Genomic DNA, 9,428 nt, shown 5'->3' with positions numbered 1-9,428 from the left:
CTGCTTTTCAATATTCTATCTAGGTTGGTCATAACTTTCCTTCCAAGGAGTAAGCGTCTTTTAATTTCATGGCTGCAATCACCATCTGCAGTGATTTGGGAGCCCCAAAAAATAAAGTCTGACTCTGTTTCTTCATCTATTTGCCATGAAATGATGGTACTAGACGCCATGATCTTCATTTTCTGAATGTTGAGCTTTAAGCCAACTTTTTCACTCTCCTCTTGCACTTTCATCAAGAGGCTTTTTAGTTCCCCTTCACTTTCTGCCATAAGGATGGTGTCATCTGCATATCTGAGGTTATTGATATTTTCCTGGCAATCTTGATTCCAGCTTGTGCTTCTTCCAGCCCGGAGTTTCTCATGATGTACTCTGCATGGAAATTAAATAAGCAGGTTGACAATATACAGCCTTGGTGTACTCCTTTTCCTAATTGGAACCAGTCTGTTGTTCCATGTCCAATTCTAACTGGACATGTATTTACTATGGGCATGGGTTTACTGAAATACCATATGGACTTTTAACACCTTTGTTGGCTTATAGTTATGGAAGATGGACTGAATGAGAATACCAGTTGATATCTAACTATTTTTTGTACCCATTTTTCTAAAATCAGGATAATTTCCTGCTTCTTTGCAGGGGACTTTAGTTAAACATAATTTTAATCTTTCAAAATATCTGGTGTCAACCACTTTATGAGAAACACAACGTGCTAAGAATTTTAATGGAAGAAATAATTTTGTATTGGAATAAACTAAAGTTTCACATGATCTATTTCACTAATAATGATAGGAAAAAGGAGTAAAGAGAGGAAAGGAGGAAAAGAGAGAAGGAGGGAGGAAGGAAAAGAAATGGAAATAGAAGGAAAGGATTAATGAGTTTATGAATAAATAAATATTTTCAAATGTAACCCTGTCTTCATTATGAAATCTGTGTGAGGCTGACTCTCTCTTCTATTTTTATAGAAGATCTAACTCACTCTTTCAATATTTTATTGCATCCCTAGCAATTATTAGTAACATCAGTCATGAATATTTCTTCACTCAATAAATATTTATTGAACACCTATTATATGTTGGGTACTGGGCTGATGACTGAGAACACTTCAACAAGCAAAGGGAATGAAAATATATGTTTCCGGAATAGTGAAGTGAGGAAAAGGAAAGTGAGCTGAAAGTTTGTGAAGAGGAAGAAATGAGTGAAAAAGTGACTGGAGGGATATGCTGGTATTTGGAAAGTGCTACAGCTCCTCTCATTGCACTTTCCAAGACTTCAGTACAAGTATCTGTTCCTTCATCTCTGACTCATGAATCAAAGCAATTTCCAAAGCGTGATAAGCACAGCAATTTACATTTAGGTATACTAAAGCTGAAACTCCAGTACTTTGGCCACCTCATGAGAAGAGTTGACTCATTGGAAAAGACTCTGATGCTGGGAGGGATTGGGGCAGGAAGAGAAGGGGACGACAGAGGATGAGAAGGCTGAATGGAATCACCGACTCAATGGATGTGAGTTTGAGAGAACTCCGGGAGTTGATGATGGACAGGGAGGCCTGGTGAGCTGCGATTCATGGGATCGCAAAGGATCGGAGGCGACTGAGCGACTGAACTGAACTGAACACATTCTACACAGGAGGATAGATTTCTGTCTTTTTGATGATCCAAGAATATTATGTTAGTGATGCCGCTCACATCAAGGACCAGAATACCTCTTTATCATTTTCCTGTCTTCTGCTCTAATTTCCTCTAAATCTTTTCTCCTGGGGAAAATGTGTGGCTAATAAGGAGCTAAGGATGTTCCAGAATCTAGATACAATCAGTAACACACCATTCTACTGCCATTTGGATATTTAGAGGACTAGCATGTTTCTTTACAGAATTAAGGATTATTGCTTTTCTCGAGTCACAACATACGCTTTTTATTCTAACACTCGACATTTTGCCATGAAACGTTTCACCTTCTGGGATGGGTATTGTGATTCATTCCACTGACTTTCCAACTGACTCATTATTTTGGGGCTTTCTTCTTACTATTGCTTCCAGTGAGGCCACATTGAGCAACAAATGCTGAGATTTTGGAGCTTGACATTAGCAGATTTAAAAATAAATGTAACAGTTGGGCTAAGACATATTAACTGAATATAGGCAACTTTTAAAATCTCTTTGAGGCTTAGTTTTCTAATAAGTAGCATAGGTCTCAGAATAACTCACTAAATGGTAATGAAGATTAAAGATACATTTAAGATTTTCTAAAAAGACAGTAATTTTAAAGCTAAAAAGAAACAAATGCTTGATAGATTTGACAGTATAAGATTAAAGACAACATCACTTAAAAAGTAAATGGTAGCATGTTAGAATAAAATATAAAATATCAATACCTTCAGATATGCAGATGACACCACCTTTATGGCAGAAAGTGAGGAGGAACTAAAAAGCCTCTTGATGAAAGTGAAAGTGGAGAGTGAAAAAGTTGGCTTAAAGCTCAACATTCAGAAAACAAAGATCATGGCACCCAGTCCCATCACTTCATGGGAAATAGATGGGGAAAGAGTGGAAACAGGGTCAGACTTTATTTTTGGGGGCTCCCAAATCACTGCAGATGGTGACTGCAGCCATGAAATTAAGAGACACTTACTCCTTGGAAGAAAAGTTATGAGCAACCTGGATACCATATTCAAAAGCAGAGACATTACTTTGCCGACTAAGGTCCATCTAGTCAAGGCTATGGTTTTTCCAGTCGTCATGTACGGATGTGAGAGTTGGACTGTGAAGAAGGCTGAGCACCGAAGAATTGATGCTTTTGAACTGTGGTGTTGGAGAAGACTCTTGAGAGTCCCCTGGACTGCAAGGAGATCCAAGCAGCCCATTCTGAAGGAGATCGGCCCTGGAATTTCTTTGGAAGGAATGATGCTAAAGCTGAAGCTCCAGTACTTGGGTCACCTCATGCGAAGAGTTGACTCATTGGAAAAGACTGATGCTGGGAGGGATTGGGGGCAGGAGGAGAAGGGGACGACAGAGGATGAGATGGCTGGATGGCATCACTGACTCGATGGACGTGAGTCTGAGTGAACTCCGGGAGATGGTGATGGACAGGGAGGCCTGGTGTGCTGCGGTTCATGGGGTTGCAAAGAGTCGGACATGACTGAACGACTGAACTGAATTGAACTGAACTGAACAAATATAAACATTGAAATATCAAGTAAGATATCAAAATAATTCTAGCAAATAAAAATAAAAATAACCGCTTACTCCTTGGAAGGAAAGTTATGACCAACCTACATAGCATATTAAAAGCAGAGACATACTTTGCCAACAAGGTCCATCTAGTCAAGGCTATAGTTTTTCCAGTGGTCATGTATGGATGTGAGAGTTCGACTGTGAAGAAAGCTGAGCACCAAAGAATTGATGCTTTTGAACTGTGGTGTTGGAGAAGACTCGAGAGTCCCTTGGACTGCAATGAGATCCAACCAGTCCATTCTGAAGGAGATCAGTCCTGGGTGTTCTTTGGAAGGAATGATGCTAAAGCTGAAACTCCAATACTTTGGCCACCTCGTGCAAAAAGCTGACTCATTGGAAAAGACTCTGATGCTGGGAGGGATTGGGGGCAGGAGGAGAAGCGGACGACAGAGGATGAGACGGCTGGATGGCATTACCGACTCGATGGACATGAGTCTGAGTGAACTCCGAGAGTTGGTGATGGACCGGGAGGCCTGGCATGCTGTGATTCATGGGGTCGCAAAGAGTCGGACACGACTGAGCAACTGAACTGAAATGAACTGAATGGAAAAAAATGGTCAAAAGATAGGAATAAGCATATGACCAAGGTTAAATGAAAGAGTGCCAATATACAGAGAAAAAAAATTACTCAAAAGCACTACAGATCAGTAAAATGCCATAGATAAAGTATATTAGGATTGCTAAAATGAAAAAGGCTGATAATTCTCAGTTTTTGGAAGATGCAAACTGCACCTTCTCACTCCCTGTTGGTTTAAGTATAATTATTTATACCACTTGAATGGAAATTGTTACTTTATTAAAAAATTTTTAAATGCAACTTTTTTTTGCAAACACCCATTCCAGTTTCAGAAATTCCATTACAATAGACATGTCTCCATATATACAAAAGTCAATCTACAAAGATGTATAAAGACAACACTCTTTATGATAGCACAGTAATAGAAACAAGTATTTATTAATCGAAAAGTAGTTAAAATAGAATATTTCAGAGTACCACATAGACATTATAAAGAATAAACTGGACCACTTCCCAGGTGCCACAGTGGTAAAGAATCCGCCTACAATGCAGGAGACAAAGGACCAGATTTGATCGCTGGATTGGGAAGATCTTCTGGAGAAGGAAATGGCAACCCATTTCAGTATTCTTGCCTAGAAAATCTCATGGACAGAGAAGGCTGGAGGGCTACAGTTCTTGAGTTGGCAAAGAGTCGGACATGAAAAAAGTCTTTGGAACAATGAGAATTATTTGTATTTTTCTCACTTTTAGATTAAGACTAACACACTGACACTAACATTTTATTGACACAAGAAAGAACCATGAAAAATTGCTAATGCTTCTCACTTTATTTCTATCTTGCAATTAGGATTCTTAGTATATGCATAATTTGTCTCAGCCACATCAACCAATGATGCACTTCTTCCTTGTCCTTTTCTTCTTTTCTTTATGCATCTTCTCCCCTTCTCCTTCCCTTCATTTTCCTCATCTCTTACTGCTGTCTGACTCTCCTTCTAGATGACTCTAGATTTGCTCGCTTGACTGCTCTCCCCGCTGTGTCCCCCCTTCTTCCCACAAGACATACTGCACAGGTGCAGCCCCGTCTGTCCCAGTGTGTCTCTCTCAGGACGCAGTAGTACACAGAGGCGTCTCTCAGGGTGACCTGGGGCAGGACCAACATGCTGGACTTTCTGTCTGAAGCTATGTGCAGAGAGGCCATGCTGCTGTTCACTGTGTCTCGTAAGCCATGAATGATATACTACGGACTCTGATTGGGATTTTGCCGATACCAATGTATATACTCATTTCCACTAATGGTAGAGTGATTACAAGGCAGAGTTACATCCTCTCCTTCAGGATAATCCATGAAGGTGGGCTGGGTGGTCTTAGCATCAAACACATTTCCTGGGGGGTTAAGAAATCAAATTAACTCCAGAGCACAGTTCAGTTCAGTTCAGTCGCTCAGTTGTGTCCGACTCTTTGTGACCCCATGAATCACAGCACGCCAGGCCTCCCTGTCCATCACCAACTCCCGGAGTTCACTCACACTCACGTCCATCGAGTTAATGATGCCATCCAGCCATCTCATCCTCTGTCGTCCCCTTCTCCTCCTGCCCCCAATCTCTCCCAGCATCAGAGTCTTTTCCAATGAGTCAACTCTTCTCATGAGATGACCCAAGTACCGGAGCTTCAGCTTTAGCATGATTCCTTCCAAAGAAATTCCAGGGCTGATCTCCTTCAGAATGGGCTGGTTGGATCTCCTTGCAGTCCAAGGGACTCTCAAGAGTCTTCTCCAACACCACAGTTCAAAAGCATCAGTTCTTCGGTGCTCAGCATTCTTCACAGTCCAACTCTCACACCCATACATGACCACAGGAAAAACCATAGCCTTGACTAGACGGACCTTAGTCAGCAAAATAATGTCTCTGCTTTTGAATATGCTATCTAGGTTGGTCATAACTTTTCTTCCAAGGAGTAAGCGTCTTTTAATTTCATGGCTGCAGTCACTATCTGCAGTGATTTTGGAGCCCCCAAAAACAAAGTCTGACGCTGACACTGACACTCCAGAGCACAAATGAGTGTAATTCCATGGATCAAAGGCGTAACCCTCCTGTAACAGTCTGGCCCTAACCCCCACTCCAGTGTTTCTACTTATGTCCTGCAAAAATATTGTGGATGTTCATTATTGGATTCCAAGGAGATCAAACCAGTTATCCTAAAGGAAATGAGACCTAAATAATCATTGGAGAGACTGATGCTGAGACTGAAGCTTCAATACTTTGTCCACTTGCTGAGAAGAGCTGATTCATTGGAAAATACCCTGATTCTGGGAAAGATTGAAGGCAAAAGGAGAAGGGGGCATCAGAGGATGAGATGGATAAACAGCATCACCATCTCAATGGACATGAATTTGAGCATACTCCAGGAGATAGTAGAGGACAGAGGAGCCTGGCATACTGACATCCATTTGGTTGTAAAAAGTTGGATACAACTTAGCAACTGGACAACAAAATTATAGAGACCAAAGATATGTGGCAAGAATCAGAGATTCCATAGGCTTTGTTCCCTGGGTCCTTGGCTTAATAAGCCCAGAGAATTCTTACAACCTGCTTACTGCTAAGGACTCTTCTGGTATCATGGCTATGATTTAAACTGTAATGTAGAAGATGGGCCTCTTTAGCAAACACACAGATCATTTCTCAGTTCCATCACTATAATGCTGAATAAAGCACAGGGAGAGGAGTAGAGAGTAAGTGACTCTTTGTGGCCCTTTGGCCTCAAAGTCATCCCTTGTAGACACAGAACACTTACCCAAGGTCAGAAACATAGTTACTCCAGTCACCAGCCTCATACTTCAAGGACAAGCTAGACCATGGGCCCAGAGCTCAGGCTTGTGTCTGATCCTTGGCTTGAGGAGGTTCCAGAGAACAGAGGCAACAGCTGTCAGTAAAAACCTACAACCAGCACAGATACTGCTGTGTTGTTGCCAGGACATTCTCAGCCAATGGTCAAGCAATTCCTTATCTACCTCTTCCTCCCCGGTTTTAGTCATGTCCCCCAAAGATGGTGAAACATCCCCAGCTCACAGTGAAATCATCTATGAAGTTTAATGTCTGACTCAAAAAAGGAACACTGATCACAATGATGTGTCTATGCACAACCATTGCTCTTTCATTTGCTTCTTAAGAAATGGCTAATGCTCCATGAAGCTTGAGGAATGCATGGTTTAATCCCAGAAAAATGTACTGAGCTCTGTGTTGTGCTGAAAATGATGAAAAGTTCCATCCACATTCCAGAAAATTAATGAGAGATTTAAAAGTATCCCGAATAAGCCGATAAATCATTATTCATGATTTAATGAAAAAATTATGTTGAACAATTGTTTAAATTATTCTGAAAACAATCTTCCAATTTTATGGAATGCATACCAAACAAAAGGATTCAATAGTATAAACAGAGGGTTATTATTATGAACAAATGAACAATAAATTGTGAACAAAATGGACAATAAACAATAAATCCAAGTCTAGGACTGAGGAAAATTCTACTGAAGACATGGGAGTAAATGTTATGGTAATCATGCTTTGTTCATTTAACAAACATTCATAAATACTCAATGGAAGTCTTATTGTTGTTCAGCTACTCAGTCGTGTCTGACACTATGTGACCCCATGGACTGCAGCACACCAGACTTCCCTGTCCTTCACTATCTCAAGAATTGCTCAAACCCATGCCCACTGTGTGGATGATGTCATCCAGTCATCTTGTCCTCTGTCACCCCCCTCTCCTCCTGCCCTCAATCTTTCCCAGCATCAGGGTCTTTTCAATGAGTCAGCTCTTCACATCAGGGGGTCAAAGTTTTGGAGCTTCAGCTTCAGCATCAGTCTTTTTGATAAATATTCAGGGTTGATTTCCTTTAGAATTGACTGGTTTGATATCCTTGTTCTCAAAGAAACTCTCAAAGGTCTTCTGCAGCACCACAATTAGAAAGCCTTAATCCTTCGGCACTCAGCCTTCCTTAGTGTCTAACTCTCACATCCATACATGACTACTGACTCTACATAGCTTTGACTCTGTGGACCTTTGTTGGCAAAGTGATGTCTCTGCTTTTTAAAATGCTGTCTAGGTTTGTCATAGCTTTCCTCCCAAGAAGCAAGTGTCTTTTAATATCATGGCTGCAGTCATCTTCTGCAGTGATCTTGGAGCCCAAGAAAATAAAATCTGTGATTGCTTACACTTATTCCCCATCTATTTGCCATGAAGTGATGGGATCAGATCTTAGTTTTTTGAATGTTGAGTTTTAAGTCAATTTGTCATTGTCCTCCTTCACCCTCATCAAGAGGCTCTTTAGTTACTTTTCTCTTTCTGCCATTAGAGTGGTATCATCTGCATATTTGAGGTTGTTGGCATTTCTCCTGGCAATCTTGATTCCAGCTTGTGATTCATCCAACCCAGCATTTCCCATGATGTGTGATGTAGTCTACACACAATGTAAATAAGCAGAGTGACACTATACAGCCTTGACATACTCCTTTCCCAATTTTGAACCAGTTTGTTGTTCTGTGTCCAGTTCTAACTGTTGCTTCCTGACCTGTGTGCAGGTTCCACATGAGGCAGGTAGGGTGTACTAGTATCCTATCTATTTAAGAATTTTCCGGTTTGTTGTGATTCACACATTCAAAGATTTTAGTGTAGTCAGTGAAGCAGAGGTAGATGGTTTTTTGGAATTCCCTTACTTTTTCTATGATCCAGTGAATGTTGGCAATTTGATTTCTGGTTCCTCTGCCTTTTCTAAATCCAACTTATACATTTGGAATTTCTCGGTTCACATACTGCTTAAGCCTACTTGAAGGATTTTGCGCATTACCTTGCTGCTCTATGAAAAGAGCGCAATTGTACGATAGTTTGAACATTCTTTGGTACTGCCTTTCTTTAGTATTGAAATGAAAACTGACCTTTTCTACCCCTGTGACCATTGCTGAGTTTTCAAAATCTGCTGGCAGAATGAGTACAGCACTTTAACAGTATCATCATTTAGGATTTTAAAAGGTCAGCTGGAATTCCATCATCTGCACTAGCTTTGTTTGTAATAAAGCTTCCTAAGGCTCACCAGACTTCACACTGCAGGATGCCTGGCTCTAGGTGAGTGACATTGTGGTTATCTGGGTCATTAAGACCTTTATTGTACAGTTTTTCTGTGTATTCTTGCCACGTCTTCTTAATCTCTTTTGCTTCTGTTAGATTCTTGCCATTTCTGTCCTTTATTGTGCCCATCTTTGCATGAAATGTTCCCTTGGTATCCCTAATTTTCTTGAAGAGGTCTATAGTCTTTCCCATTCTATTGTTCCCTGCTATTTCTTTGTATTGTTCACTTAAGAAAGATTTCTTATCTCTCCTTGCTAGTCTCTGGAATTCTGCATTCATTTGGATATATCTTTCCCCTTCTTCTTTGTCTCTTACTTCTTTTCTCAGCTATTTGTAATCCCTTCTTAGAGAAACATTTTGCCTTCTTTCATTTCTTTTTCTTTGGAATGGTTTTGGTCACTGCCTTTTGTACAACGTTATGAACCTCCAACCACAGTTCTTCAGGAACTCCATCTATGAGATCTAATCCCTGAATCTATTTGTCACCTTCACTCTATAATCATAAAGTTCTTGATTTAGGTCATACCTAAATGGTCTAGTGGTTTTCCCTACTT

At 40.5% G+C, this 9,428-nt stretch overlaps 1 pseudogene; it reads right to left on the bottom strand.

Moving 5' to 3' along the window:
* Positions 1 to 4,720: 4,720 nt before the first annotated feature.
* On the bottom strand, positions 4,721 to 6,580 carry LOC120853719 (annotated as a pseudogene).
* Between the last annotated feature and the right edge of the window lie 2,848 nt (positions 6,581 to 9,428).

Source organism: Oryx dammah, unplaced genomic scaffold, assembly GCF_014754425.2.
Source record: "Oryx dammah isolate SB20612 unplaced genomic scaffold, SCBI_Odam_1.1 HiC_scaffold_26, whole genome shotgun sequence".
Taxonomy (NCBI): Eukaryota; Metazoa; Chordata; class Mammalia; order Artiodactyla; family Bovidae; genus Oryx; species Oryx dammah.
Note: the sequence above shows the minus strand (reverse complement) of the source record. Positions and strands in the feature narration are given on the sequence as shown.